At 41.7% G+C, this 16,017-nt stretch overlaps 1 long non-coding RNA gene across 1 annotated transcript in view; it reads left to right on the forward strand.

Annotated features, from left to right (window-relative positions):
- Positions 1 to 10,526: 10,526 nt before the first annotated feature.
- The window catches only part of LOC122971156, a 109,403-nt gene continuing 103,912 nt past the window's right edge, over positions 10,527 to 16,017 (forward strand). The window contains exons 1-2 of the long non-coding RNA XR_006399414.1: positions 10,527 to 10,665; positions 12,614 to 12,704. This is a non-coding gene — a long non-coding RNA (uncharacterized LOC122971156). The remainder of the gene's footprint in view (positions 10,666 to 12,613; positions 12,705 to 16,017) is intronic.

Consider the following 16,017-nt stretch of genomic DNA (forward strand, 5'->3'; position numbering starts at 1 on the left):
TTGGCTGTGCTTTCACACTGAGAACCTGGAGGAAAACAGAGGATTGTGGGATACAATACACAAGAGACCAGATATAGAAGCAAGACTAAGACTGTGTCTGAAATCACTCACTATTTACTACAAAGTTCAGTCTATTTACCCTCCTCCATTTTGTTTCAGTGTCTGAATTCTGTGTGTAAATTTATCCAACATTTAGAGCCTCAAATGTTCCACAATGGAACAAAAAAGTCTTGTTCATGTCATGTACACTACTTCCTGCAAACAATCCCACAATGCCATGCGTTGCATTTTATAGATCTGATATAGATTTTATAGAAATTAGCGGTGTGCAGCTCTACAGCGAGCAGTGATGATGTCCAAAATCTAGATTTTCACTTTTCAATGCTAACATTAGCGTATTTTATTAGTTATTAGTTTTGAGGGTATTTGATCATAAACCAAAGTGGATTCATTGTCCAGCACTGATGGAGGTGCGGGTAACATCCTCCAGCTCCTCCTGGGGGATCAGAGGCGTTCCCAGACCAGATGAGATATATTCTCTCTTTTTACCTGTTGGTTGGTGTTTATCTTCAGCCTGGAGTCCTGCAGAGAAAATCAGAAAATTAATATTTATATTGTTGCAGAGCTGTGAACTGAACAAACACTGTGAGGCTTTGCAGCAGTTCAGAGCTCATCTCACTGAAAACACACAGATGTTGAAGTCGATGCTACAAACAATTATAATTTGTGTATGAAAATAACATGTTAAATTTTCAGTAACTAGAAAACGGAGCTACTGCAGTATGAGGTACTCTCAATTATTCTGGGGTGAAAATAATCCTCATAAAAAGACAAAAATTGAAGGAAAAACAATCATCTCTCTTTGCCTGGTCAGTCTGAAACTTTAAAACCTTTTTTCTCGACCTCACTGCTTCTACTTTCTGCTTCTTCTCTGAAGAGCAGCAGATGAGATGAACACATGAACACAAGCTCAACAGACGCTTCATACAGAGTTAAAGGAAAACTAACATGTTGGTTTGTTTCCTGTCTGATCATCTGACTGCTCGTGTTTCTGACCTTTCAGCACTGGCAACTGGTCATTAGGGCACAGCCCCACCTGCTGTCACCACAAAGAACTATGCAAACAAATGATGTTATCAATTTTTAAATTTTTATCTGCTATCTGCTGACAGACACAACTGTGAAATATTTCAAATGACACTGTAGTGGGGCTACAGTGCGAACTTGGAATTTACAATCAGCAAAAAAAGGGGAGACTTTCTTAGCTACACCAGCTAACTTGAAAAAAATAAAGTGGATTTCATACTCAAGCACAGGGTATAAACTCTTTATTTTGAGGAGAAACTGGAATTAAAGTGCCTCGGAGCCCACCAGCCACGGAATACTGTCATCACTCAAACTGCTGGTTAAATTAACCGCGGGTTTAACGTGGTGAAGATTGCCGGGAGGAAAAGCCGCCATGATGCCCTTTTCTGAGCTGTCAGCTGGTGAGTGAAAGCATATTTTATCATCCTGCCTTGGTAGTTCTGGTCCTTGCATTGGTCATATCGTTGTGCTGGATCAATTGATATGGATGGTGATGAGTGTCAGTGTGTCCATGCTTATCTATTGAGGTTGTCGTCATAAAGTCACAGAATGCATTAGTATCCTTAAAAAGTTGCCTTTGCACTTTGTTGTGGTGTTGAGCTCTTTGCTGTTCGCTTATAGCCCTGTAGGCTCATTTGTTCTGAGCTTGGTTGTGTCGGCTTATGACAATAGAATATCGTATTCTTAATTAATCAATATTACAGAGAGGTTGTGCTGCAGTGATGCGGTCAAACGCCTCGTTCCTGACCGCATCATTGTCGTGAGTCAACCAGCCAACTTCAGCTAATGCTTTCTAGAGATCGTAAGATTTCCCAAACTGAATAAATACCACACATATAAACATGAAACTGCTTTGCTAGCTCAATCTAGTTGTAACTAAGATATCAGTTGAAAAAATCGTCTTTCCATGGTCAGATTTAGCATCCGCAAACTTCACATATATTTTTAAGCTAGTAGCGCCATGTCACCGGCACTGAGCTGATGGAGGATGCTGGAGTGGGAGCTGAGATAAACTCTCAACTGAAGGGGAAATGGTTAAGTTTTGCTGTGTGTGGGGGAGCAGGGTAACGATGAAGAGTGGAGAAGGGTTCAGGTTTTTCAGTGTAACTTGTCTCACAGTCTCAGAGTTCAGTCCACTCAGTAAAGGGTCCGTTTTGTTTTCCCCACAACTCCAAATCAGTTCAATCCAGTTCAATCCAGTTTCCCAAACATAAAAGAAAGACAACTCAAAACTCCGATCTGGGTTTTCACCGCAGACCCCCCACAAAACAAACCACAGACACTAGCAAAGCAACACAGTACATAAAATAAAGCCAGCAGAAACGTCAGATAGGTCGAACCACCGTGTTTAACTATATATCTTCACACGTTACAGTTACGGCTGAAAATGACAACAGAAAAAAACAAGTTTGCCAAGTTCACAGATCTCTGCAATTCAAATCAACCACCAGTCGTCTACCCAGAAATGACTCGTTGTTGTTAGTGTGACGTCACAGTCTGTAGTTATGATGAATGGAGGAGTAATATTTTTAGTGAAAGTTTTTTTTATTTGAACACAGCTAGGTGTCTTGTCATACTGATTTGAGCGTGTTCTAAATGTCTAGTTGACCAATCAGATTGCTGGGTCGGAACTACCTGTTGTATAATTTAGGCTTGTGACAGTGGTGATGTAACTTGTGTCATTTCTCTCTCTCTCTCTTCCTCTGTTTATGTGTACAAGACCTGCTAGGAGCCACTTTGTTGTTTAAAGTGTTTTGTGGAGCCATGCGTGGACCCATAACATGTTAAAAAAAACTCATCAGTAGTTTTCCTGGTATGTAGCCTATCTATTGAAGAAGTCGGTGCTCCACCAATTTTTTACATATAAAAACACCACCGCCTGTCAGACGTCTTTTTAGTGATGTCACCATGTTCACAGATCTCAGATTAACTTGTTGAGTACGATGTTGTTATTACTGATAGAAATGATGAACAAAACTATGAAATTAAACCAGAATTATGTTTTAGTGCAACAGACTGGTTCATATAGAGTTAACCAACAGACTGGTTCATGTAGAGTTAACCAACAGACTGGTTCATACAGAGTTAACCAACAGACTGGTTCATATAGAGTTAACCAACAGACTGGTTCATATAGAGTTAACCAACAGACTGGTTCATATAGAGTTAATGCAACACAACAGCTCAGAATGACTTCAATACCCAGAAATCCTGTGTGGTGACATCATATAACCACTGTGCTATTTAAAGACTGTATGTGTGATGAGCAGCTTCTCAGAACTGAAGCCTCTAACCGCAGCTTAAAGCGTCAGTTCACTGGAATTATTTCACCTGATTTTGAGATATCGGCCTTTTCTTCATCATCGTCCTCAGTACGAGCTCATGCTGTGCAGCCAGACTTTGTTTAAACTTGCAGGACTTTATTTTAAATTCTAGATGAGATCCCAAAGTTTTCAAAAATACCCAAACTGTCTTCTGAGTTTTGGGGAAATGTGTCTAAAATGATGCAGCAGCAGAAATGTAGATTATTTCCATCTGATGGAACGATGCAGCAATAAAAACATGGAGCCTTTTTGAAGAATTCACTCATGAGTGAATATGGACAACATGATAGACAATATGTCCGACGCTGTCAGAGAAAAACCTCTCAACTTCATCTTGTTCATGTTAAAACGTCACGTTCTGCCTCGTGCACGCTCTACCCAGACGAGTGTAGATGCAGTAGTGTGTGTGTGTGAGTGTGTGTGTGTGTGTGTGTGTGTGTGTGTGTGTGTTTGTGTGTGTGTGTGTGTGTTTGTGTGTGTATGTGTGTGTGTGTGTGTGTGTGTGTGTGTGTGTGTGTGTGTGTGTGTGTGTGAGTGTGTGTGTGTGTGTGTGTGCGTGTGTGTGTGTGTTTGTGTGTGTGTGTGTGTGTGTGTGTGTGTTTGTGTGTGTGTGTTTGTGTGTGTATGTGTGTGTGTGTGTGTGTGTGAGGCTGATTTTTGGGTCAGCGGTTATGGTTAGAGTAAGTCTTCAGGAAATTAATGTAATGTCCCCAGAAGTGACTCAGGACAACATGAGTGTGTGTGTGTGCACGGTCAGAGCTGGGCACAGATATGAGGCCTAAAATGGTCACTAACTTTATTGTTTTTTTACATCATAATGTCGAACAAAGTTCCAGCGTCACTGCATCATAAAGAGAGAAAGTAAGAAGAAATCTCTCCTTCTGCTCCGGTTTACAACTGTCTTAAAACTTTAGTTGGTTTAAGCTGTTGCACTAATATCAGAGTGTTGTGTGAGTGAAACTAAGAGATATATGAGATCCTTCTAGTTTTATACTGAAGTATTATCTCTCTTAAAGTGCTGTTTTAATAATGTGTGTTTTAAGATACTGTTTTTGATAAGACTTTTTTACTTTTTTACTTTCAATAGGATCATCACTAAAAAGTACCAACAACACTTTGGCAGACCTCCATCTAACCAGACCTTTTCCCAACAAGGCACGATTATGTGACTAGCCCCGAGTTACTAGCAATAAAAGAAATGTCTCTCTTCTTTTTACCATTTTGATAATATTTTTTATAAAGTTTTAGATAACAAGCTTTTTTATTGTTTGTTGAACATTTCATCACTGTAGTTTAGAGACTTTCCACTGTGAAGACAACAGGAAGCTGTTTGTACTTGTGGTTTTCAGTACGTGTTGTCCATGCAGCTCATGTTGCACCTGAGACAGGAAGTGGAGGCCTCTTTTTGAAACCTAAAGACATATTGTGGTGTATCGCACTTGAAAGCTGACGTGACATTTGCCCTAAAAAAAATTCACCTCTGTTCCAACTTTCTCTTCACGTCTGCTCACACTATCAAACTGTCCTGTTAGTTTATTTGGTCACTAAACTCTGAGTGTTGCTGGTTGAGTTTGTAACATGTGATGATATGATGTGACTGTTTCACCAATAAGACTTTTTAAATTAAAATATGATCATTTGTGTCCTCTGTTGATGAGAAAAAGAGCTGATTTTTTTTTCTCCAAAATAACAAGAAACAGTTGGTAATATAGGACTGTGTGTGTGTGTGTGTGTGTGTGTGTGTGTGTGTGTGTGTGTGTGTGTGTGTACTTGTACTTGTATTCGTACCCTTTGGGGACATGACTAAAGTCTCCATAACGTAAATCATTACATCATCACAGTATCTGACGGCTGCAGTTACTTCTTACTTTACAGATTCTACATTCAAAACACAACACTGTTGTCAGGTGAAAACCTTGTATCTCCAAATGTCACATTTGGCAGAAACTCAGTGAAACAAACTAGTTTGATGACTGGATGCATTTTTGTCATCACAGTTCAACTTATTACAGCTTACATGTAAACACATCATTAAACTAAATCGTCATTAAACTCTGTGAAAAGAAGCGATGTGAAACTATCAGGACTGAACTGAAGATACTTCACTACTTTTTACTGATAAAGTTTACCATCAGTGAAGTTTTGAATGCAGGATTTGACTTAAATTCAGTATCTTTACAAAGGAGTTTTAAACCTTTCACACATCCATCATTAAAGCAGAGTCCTACCTGAACTCCACAGCAACACCAACACCATCAGCAGGTGATCCATGACCAGCTAGACCGTCTGTCTCTGTCTCTGTCTCTGTCTGACGGACTCGTCAGCTCTCCTCTGCTAATAACACGTTCTGTTTCCTCTTTTATCTCATCAACCAGGAAACAAACTAACTGATGAGCTGCGTCTCAGAACTGAAGCCTCTAACCACAGGTTAGTTTTGATTTTAGTTACAGGAAGCGGCTCAAACACGTATATTTCATGAGAAAAAAAGTGTTTCACAACAGTCAGTCCTGTATGTGACAGGACATGCTCTGCTGTTGCCATGGTAACAGATGTATACTCTGTAATCTCACATCAGATGCTCATCAGTTAGTTTGTCCCCAGACGCTTTCCTGTCACATTAAAACCTCTAAACTTAATTTTGTTGGCATTAAAACAAACTGTTTTATGTAGTTCAGGAAGTTTGTGCAGCTGATTTTGAGAAACACTTTGAGAGGCCTCCCTTCTCGGGACATAAAGAGTTAAACAGAGTGGTTCATGTAAGGGATAATCAAAGAGTAGGTCATCCTGCTTACACCATGGTCATTTGCCAACAATATAAAATAAAAGCAATCGCAAATTTTTGGTTAAAGTTTCGCAGTCAAAATCAAAAGGTTATGTAGAAGAAGCTTACTGTTGTCATGACAAGGAAGAATTCTCAACCCTTTTACAACCAAGCAGTATGACCTGCATGATAAAGTACGAATTACAACAGGGTGAGGTAAGCGACGGTTATGGCTGCATCATGTTGTGACTGTGCAGACATAGACCTAACAGGTTACCAGGAAATGACAAAATTTTAATGTTGCTGAGCTTTAGTTAATTGAGTTGCAGCGCTACTTCATAGACATTCACTAAATTGATTAGGTTAAATAAGAGACATGCCAAACAGGTGCTCATTTATTGGTTTGTTAGTTCATCAATTTTATTGGTTCATTTTTATTTCAATTAAACTATATCAGATAACAAAATAGTCTATATTAACAATTTAGAACAGGTCTAGCCCTCAACCAGCAAAAAATAAACTAGCCTACCTTTTTTTCTTGCAATGAAGCTGTTAATGAGCCTGTATTAACAATCAACAACTAGTCAAGCTTTGATGATGGGTAACGGTGCTTGTGGAGGTATGGCAAGACAACATCTGGCCCCATGTGTCCCTCTCTGATATGGATGAGACCCAGTATGATGTGAGGCAGGTCTCACATCGGTGGCCTGTCACAGACATAATCCGGCCACTTTCCAGGCCCGCATCCAAGACCAGACCCACAGCAGTGCTCCGTAGGCTGTGGTTTGTGTAGATCCGGGAGAGGGGTGCAGAGAGACTCATCTGAGAGGCAAGAAATTAATTTGAATAAGTAATTTGGGGAAGCGGGAGGATGGATTGTTAAAGCATATAAAAATCATATAGTCTATGCTTTTATCAGCTAAATATCTCACCCTAATTCACCCTATCAGCTCCCAGGAGTAGGGGAGAACAGGGACAGTTGTAACATGGGACGGTTGTAACACCTTGAATTCCTCCAATCAGAAACAAGCTACAGTGATTATGTGTGTGTATGTGTGTGTGTGTGTATGAGTGTGTGTGTGTATGAGTGTGTGAGGTGAAAACATGGCTGATGATACTGGGACGGTTGTAACGCCTTGTTACAACTGTAAGTTACATTTATATTTTAAAAACCTGAAGGCCTACATAGACTAGATAGATAGTTCAGACTCAGTTATAAGAGGATGATGGACACTGGCGTCTTTTTACTGCTTTTCATGTGGTGTTTCAACATGGCTTTAAAGACACAATTGCTTGATTTGAACTCCTATTACTTATTATATTGAAATGTGATATATGGCAGTTGATACAAGCTCTAATGCTCATTAAACTTGCCACACTGTACTCACCACCAGCCGTAGGTAAGGTGTCAGATCCTTGTGCCATTTTTCACTTGGTTTCTTCCTTTTCTTCTCCATTTCTTTTTCCTCTGCTGTGTCCCATTCTTCAAAATTCTCCAAATAGATTGTACGAAATGTTAAAATCAGCCATTGGTGTGTTTTTCATCCCGGTCGTTGGTTTATTGAGTTGATAACTATATATAAACATATAAACAAATAAACAACCATCAAACACTCAACAAGTGATCTAGTGTGGAGACAGACGGTCTTAGTTTCTGTTTCCTTTTCCTCCTCTTCTCCTTTCTCCTTTTAATTCATTCATTATATCCAACTAATGCAGCAGGAAATACAAAGTACAACAGGACACATCTGTGTTGTTTTCTCCTCGTGTGAATGCTGTGTTTCAAGCACAGCAGCAGAGAGAGAGAGAGTACTAGACTACTACTTCCTCCTACGATGTAAAACATTCAGTGAAATAAGGAACATTTACTTTAACAAGTTCAACTCTGTAACTTCAGATTTCAAAGAGCTTAATGAGCTCTCAAAGTTAAAAATACTCCTGGGAGAAGGAGACAGGACAGATCTTACTGCCCAATATATATCCACATGCCACAACCTGAGGGACAGTGAATGACACACACTCACACACATGCATAGGATATACTGTATAGGCTATATATAATTAATATAAATATTAACATTGTTCTCAAAAGTGAGGAGAGGGAGCTATAGAAAGATAAACGACTGACCAGTCAGTGGTCAACAGAGTTTTCACGTTACCTTTTAGTATCAGTTCAGCTTGAGAAAAAGAATTTCACATGGCATGCTGTAAAAGAAGAAAAGTAAACAGCGAAATGGACAGACTCGTAGTGGGCAGTCCAAAACCATTATGTCTCATAAATCACAAATCTTTTGAGCAAACACCCACTCAGATGATCTGAAGTGTGTCCTTACCTTCTACACAACAGAGTCAGACACTGTGTTCCTGATCTTTTATCTTTCATTTAGTTTAGTGTAATATGATAAATACACCTAAATAAACACTACAAACACACACAGGAAACCTGCCGTATACTAGTTACATTTCAGAATTGAAGTTTTTATAGTTTCTGGGTCTGAATGATTAAAAACAGAATCTGAGCAGCAGAGGTGGAGATATCCTGACTTTTAGTCCAGAAACACTGGATCCTACATTTCCCATAATGCACCTGCAGAGTCTTTCATCAGAGCCTCCCTGCAGGTGGACAGACAGTTGGTGTGATTGTTTAATGTGTAAAATCTTTCCTTCTTTCTGATCCTAAACTGTATGTGAGACACCTGAGTGAGGATGGCTTCTGATTGGCTGTCGCCTCAAACACAGCTCGTCTGCCGATTTGCTAACGAGCTTCGTAAACAAACGATTTTGTCACTTTAATTTTTCCTTCAGCTGCTAAAACTGAAACATGGAGAATTATTCTGTGAAGCATCTAATAAAGAACTCATCACAATAAAACATCTGTCAGCTGATAATCTGTAGTTTTTTTTTATTTCTCTGGCAGGTAAATCCCCAGGAACAGGTAACCATGGAAACCAGATAATCAGACACCCAGCAGCAACACAGTTTAACTTAATACACCCTGAAACACAATAAAGAATATTGCAGTGAGCGGTGGGATCAGGTTAATGTGAGCGTCTTTAAACAGGCGGCAGCTTTATTGGAATAAAAACATGTTATTGGAATAAACAGTGTTTGGAGGTTATTGCTTCAGTCTGTATTCAAACCAGCTGCGATCTGATTGGCTGCTGCTGCAGACTCTCCAACTGTATTTGGTTAGCACATATTGACAGGATGCACACATTTGGTTATAAGATATTGACAGGACCTGTGTGTGTGTGTGTGTGTGTGTATGTGTATGTGTGTGTGTGTGTGTTTGTATGTGTGTGTGTGTGTGTGTGTGTTTGTGTGTGTGTGTGTGTGTGTTTGTATGTGTATGTGTGTGTGTGTGTGTGTGTGTTTGTATGTGTGTGTGTGTGTGTATGTGTTTGTGTGTGTGTGTGTGTTTGTATGTGTGTGTGTGTGTGTGTGTGTTTGTGTGTGTGTGTGTGTGTGTTTGTATGTGTATGTGTGTGTGTGTGTGTGTGTGTTTGTATGTGTGTGTGTGTTTGTATGTGTGTGTGTGTGTGTGTGTGTGTGTCATCAGGTCTGCAGTTATACTTAAAGTCTAAAGTTAATAAATGTTAATAAGCAGATTTTCGTCTGCAGCTACGTTTTTCTTCCTTCATGAGCAGCAAGAATTTCATTGGATGATAATCTGAGGTTTAAGTAAAACTGGATTATCTGAGCTCTCGGCTGTTTGCATCTGCAGTCGTTAGAGACTGAAAGCAATTTGGTGCATTTTGCAAGAGAAGAATGTATCAGTGTGTTAGAGACTTTACACTCTGAGGAAAACAGGAAGCAGTTTGTGGTTAGTAGTAACATGAGCAGCAGTCTCTGCAGCTCATGTTGTGCCTGAGAAAGGAAGTGGAAGTTTCTTTTTTTACCTCAAGACCCACTGTGACCTTTCACATCTGAAAGCTGAGCTGAAATTTGTCCTAAAACCCTCCACCACTGCTCATACTATCAAACTGTCATAGTGGAGTAGAAAGTACAATATTTCCTTCTGAAATGTAGTGGAGTGGAAGTATAAAGTGTCACGTCCTGCCTGGACTTTCTGTTTGTTTTTTGGACTCTTTGTGTTTTTGTGTTCTTTGGGTTTCCAGTGTTACACCTCTGTTGCCCTTCTGGTCATATGGTTTTGCTTATGAAGTGGGTGCTGGTTTTACAGGGCGGCCTTTGTCGGTCAGCTTGGGGTGTACTTGGCTTTGTGTTCATGGTTATTCCTGGACAGATTAGTGTAGGTTGTATTGAGAGTTCCCCTGTTTCATCACCTCAATTCCCCCCACCTGCACCTCATCTCCTCGTTAGACCAGTTAGTCCTGGTTTCCTGTTCAGTCTTTGTTGGTTCTGTTTCGTTCTGTTTAGATTCCTGCATGCACTCCGGTTTGCTCTTCACTCCTAATAAAGAGTTTTCTTCAGACCTGCTTCACCTTCGGTCTCAGAATTTGGGTCCATTCCTGCTACTCACCGAGACATAAAGTAGCATCACATGGAAATACTCAAGTAAAGTACAACTACCTCAGAACTCACACTTTGTACTTGCAGCATGTGCAGCAGTATTCACACCTTCAATATCAGTTTATAAATAGGCTGCATGGAGGCGTCTCAGTGGGCAGAGATAGAAATTCTTCAGTATAGCAGGGAGTTTCTGTTCTCTTTAAAGTCGACACATTAAAAAAAAACTTTGACTGCACTTTTTACTGCTATCTTTAGAGAACACACACACACACATACACACACACACATACACACACACACACACACACACACACATACACACACACACACAGAGATTCAATTAGTCCTTCTGTAGAAGACAAAAGCGTAAACAACACTCACTAACTGGCTGAACGCCGCCTCAGCAGAAACTAAACTGGTAACATCTCAATCCTCAGTTGGATTCACACACACACACACACACACACACACACACACACACACACGCTGGATCACAGATATTGTTATTAATATCCAGGTTGCCCACAGGAGCAGCAGGATGTTGTTATTGTATTCAGCAGATTTACAGATTCTCCCTGCAGACTCTGACAGTCTGACTGAACGCATCACACGTCTACAAAGTCTTTATGGCGTCGTCGTTTTCCCGCCTGCAGGCAGAAACCCAAGAAAATCAGATCTGGGTTTGAAAAAAAAAAAAAAGACAAAATGCAAAACACTGTTCTACTGTTTCTACTTTTATCTGCCATGTTGGCTCCACTTCACATGATCCCCCACACCGGTCTGCCTGCTGCACGTCTCCGTCGCTTTAAATCATTTTACTGCCGTCAGTAATTAACAAACTGATAAAAAGTTTACAGTTTATGGTGAAGTTCTGTATTTATGTCGAATGTGATAAATCAGTTGTTTCTGTCTGTCGTTGTGTTGATGTGATGATGCAGATGAGGTGACGCTGCTCAGATTAATGTTCAGTTGAGGAAAGTGAAGGAAGTTAATAACGTTAATAAAGAAATGAGGAAAGTCACAGCGAAGGTCAGCTGGAGCGTCTGACCTCTGCAGACCCGACAGGAAGTGACTCACCTGACAGAGCAATTATTTTTGAAAATGGTGCTGCAGCTTCTGCATCTGTCGTCTTAATGGAGAATCCTACGACAACCAGAATGCATTGTGTGTGTGTGCGTCCCGTCCAGTCCGCTCCTGATGACGGCGGGCGGTGAAGACGTTTCCCAGCAGAGCGAGAGTATTGAGCAGCATTATATCTCTTCACTGAAGCTTCATTGTCACTTACAAACGTTTTCCTCATGTGGTCTGGTGACATCGTAGCGATGCAAACGGCGAGCTGGAGTTATGCGGATCGTTGCTGACTCGCTGAGAGCTGCATGTTTACGGAAGGGTTTGTCCTCCATATTGTAAATAATATATTAATATTCAGCTACGGTTACAGCTGTAAAACTCTGTAGTGTCTGATTCCAACATCATATCATGAAACTACTTTTCTTTCAGATTTGCTGATATTTTAGTGTCGCCAGCGACAGAACAACATGGCGGACGGCGTTCTGGGAGACCGTTGCTAACTACGTTGGTTGCTGAAGAGCGGTTTTGAAGCTCAACTATCAACTGTCGCCATCTTGGCAGTGCGTGACGCTGCCTAACTCCCGGCCAATCAAAAATGGGCAAAGAGGCGGGCTGAATAGCTGAAAAAAGCCACCTAGCAGCTGGCGGACCTGTCACTCATAGCAGCCATGTCCTTCATTATGCAGAACAGCTTAATAAAATTTAAACAGGTTATAAAAAAATCCCCCCCGTACAGTTGTCATGAAAGAGGAAATTAGCTACAGAGACCAAAACCGTTTGTTGCACCAGGCTGTAAACATGTTTGTTTCTGCTGTGAGGTTGGTATTGAACATGTGACTCGCTTTTGGAGCCTCAAGTGGTCGTTTGAGGAACTGCAGCTTCTGGTTTCATCTTTCAGCCTCAGAAGTTGGTCTTCACATGTCCAATAGATTCTTCCCACATGAGAACCGCTGGAATCAACCTGAAAATCGATGGAGTCGTCCTTTAAGGTGAGTGAGTGGCGTGTTGCCGTGGTAACTGGTGATTGTTTATGACTTTGGTGTGTCACTGTGTGTAAATGTCACCACTGACACGGCTGCTGTTGTTTTGATGCAGAGCGAAGTGTGTTTAAAGCCTATTGACAAAGACAGGAATCCATCACACACACACACACACACACACACACACACTAACACACACACACACACACACACACACACACACACGTATACTCACACACACACACTCTCACACACTCTCACGCACACACACACACACTCTCACACACACACACACACACTCACACACTCTCACACACACACACACTCTCACACACTCTCACGCACACACACACACTCTCACACACACACACACACTCACACACTCTCACACACACACACACACTCACACACTCTCACACACACACACACACTGTTACACTCGTGACATTTGTCTTTCATCATCGTGTAAAGGTCACCAGCCGGCCGTCTGCTTTATTAGCATCAGATCATCACTGTGGAGAAGTTGAGAAACAGTTCCAACAGTAGCTCCTCTTCTTCCTCCTTCTCCTCCTCTCTCCTCTCCTCTCTTCCTGTCCTCGCCTCTCCTCCTCTGTCCTCTCCTCCTCCTCCTCACCTATCCTCCTCTCCTCTCCTCTCCCCCTCCTCCTCCTTTCCTCCTCCTCACCTATCCATCTCTCCTCTCCTCTCCTCCTCCTCCTCCTCTCCTCTTCTCTCCTCCTCCTCCATCGTCTCTTCCTCTCCTCCTCTCCTCCTCCTCCTCCTCTCCTCTCCTCTCCTCTCCCCCTCCTCCTCCTTTCGTCCTCCTCCTCCTCCTCTCCTCTTCTCTCCTCCTCCTCCATCGTCTCTTCCTCTCCTCTCCTCCTCCTCCTCTCCTCTTCTCTCCTCCTCCTCCATCGTCTCTTCCTCTCCTCTCCTCCTCCTCCTCTCCTCTTCTCTCCTCCTCCTCCATCGTCTCTTCCTCTCCTCTCCTCCTCCTCCTCTCCTCTTCTCTCCTCCTCCTCCATCGTCTCTTCCTCTCCTCTCCTCCTCCTCCTCCTCTCCTCTTCTCTCCTCCTCCTCCATCGTCTCTTCCTCTCCTCCTCCTCCTCCTCCTCCTCTCCTCTCCTCTCCTCCTCCTCCTCCTCCTCTCTACATACTAACCTCATTTTAAACTCTAACCTTCATTTCATTTGCCCGTTTTTCGTCCCTCCTGGTTTCTTTTCATTTTTCCATCTTCGCTGTTGAAACTGAATTTTCAGTTTGTCGGTGTGTGTGTGTGTGTGTGTGTGTGTGTGTGTGTGTGTGTTAGTGTGTGTGTGTGTGTTAGTGTGTGTGTGTGTGTGTGTGTGTGTGTGTGTGTGTGTGTGTGTTAGTGTGTGTGTGTGTAGTATATTATGGCCTGCGTTGCCGCGGTGACGGGTAATGGGAAATTGATTGTGACAAAACGACATTACAGATGGACATTTCCATAAGAGTTTATTTACGTCGCGTTTCCGCGGGGAACATCATCTCCCTTCATATTCGATTCTGCGTCGCCGTGGCGCCGATGTGAGGCGATGCACGGAGGCTTCCGCGGTGGTGGCGGCGGCCTCTGGGGGAATCGAACCTGCGGCGTCCGCTAACAAATGAACAGCCCCGTCAAACCGGCTGCAGTCATCTTTTCATTTAACCTGAGCGGCGCTCCGGCTGCCCCGCTCACACTCCAAATCAAGACTTAATTTCATTCCCATGATTCCCTGCTTCACTGTGGCGCTCAGCGTTTGGTCGGCGGTTTATTGGCAGATATGAAGACGGCGACGGGCCGCCGCAGCGCAGTAATTATGGCTGTAATAACCCGATGTTCTCCATGTAAATGGAAACAAATCACACACAGACTGTCAGCTGCACAGAGCGGCGGTGAGGAGGCAGACACAGGGGCTGATGGGTATCTGATCCCGAGATGTTTTCCTTTCGCTGCGTCTCGTTAATATCAGGCAGAAAATTCATTCCCATCCAATCAGCTGCGTTTGTGTGATTCAGTTTGGAAGTTGAAGTTGTTCTTCAGAGACTCAAAGTTTATGTTTCAAACATTTCAACAGTTTGTGGAGAGAAAACAGCAAAAAGACAGATTTGCTTCCTCTGTGACCGGCCCGTTAACCCCTTTTAACTTTATATTGATCCTGTTTTAAACACACAGAACACAATCATCAATAAATAAATAATAAAGGGAAATTAGAAAGCTCCTCATGGAGTCAAGTTCAAAGTCTCAGCTACTGATAAATCCTCCATGAGGCTCATTTTCAGGAAATCTATAAATGGTGCCAAATCTTATCAAATTCCTGGATTTTACTGCAATGCAAATGTTAGTTTTTTTCCAGCGATAACGAGTTTTTAAGTCCTTTCAGTCGTCGACTCAGAGATGCTTTAGTGTCCGTTTCCAGCAGACAGCAGCTTTATGTTCAGCATGAAGAAAACCAGAACAAAAATATACTTTGTAATGAATTTGGTGTATTTTGCCAGAGAAGAAGGTGTCAGTTGTTGCATTAATGAGATTCTTCTGCTCTTATAAATATATTCAAGTATTATCTCGTGTTTTAAGATACTGTTTTTAATAACGCTTTTTAACCATTTTAATAATCATTTTTATGCTGATTTAGATACGTTTTTTTATAAATATTGTTTGTCAAACATTAGTTTTCACTGTGAAGAGAACAGGAAGCAGCTTGTACTCTGTTGCATCATATTAGCTCCGTGACTAATATGAGAGGCGTCATGTGACCATCGGAGATGTTATTACAGCAGCTGATGTCACACTGTCAGCTGCAACACAACATGATGCTGCAGCTGTTTACCGCTGCTGATAACAAAATATGACAATAAACATCATAAAATATCAAAACCCTCTCAGTAAACTGGCAGCCATGATGATGATGATGATGATGATGATGATGAAAGTTAATTTTGATATTTAACCCTGAAGGTGAATGAAGTCATCGTGACCCAAAGAACCAAAACAATCACATTTATGAGAAACATGTGGAGTTGAAACAAACCAGAATTAAAATCATTCTGGTTTGTGGCGGTGGAGAGAAGGTCAGAGCAGCGTTCCCACTCCGTAGACGCCGTCTCTCTGTCTCGTCATGCTGATGTAATCTGATTGGACGGCTGATCTCTATGTCATCATCTAATATTAACAAGCTGCTCAGTTATTAACTATTAACCAGTAAACCGAGCTCCTAAACTATTAACGCGGTGGTGAGTTCTCCTCGTGTTTTAGCAGGATCATTCTGTCAGAGAGCATCACGTCACACACACACACACTCACACACACACACACACTCTC

The sequence above is a fragment of the Thunnus albacares genome, chromosome 20, assembly GCF_914725855.1.
Source record: "Thunnus albacares chromosome 20, fThuAlb1.1, whole genome shotgun sequence".
Lineage (NCBI taxonomy): Eukaryota > Metazoa > Chordata > Actinopteri > Scombriformes > Scombridae > Thunnus > Thunnus albacares.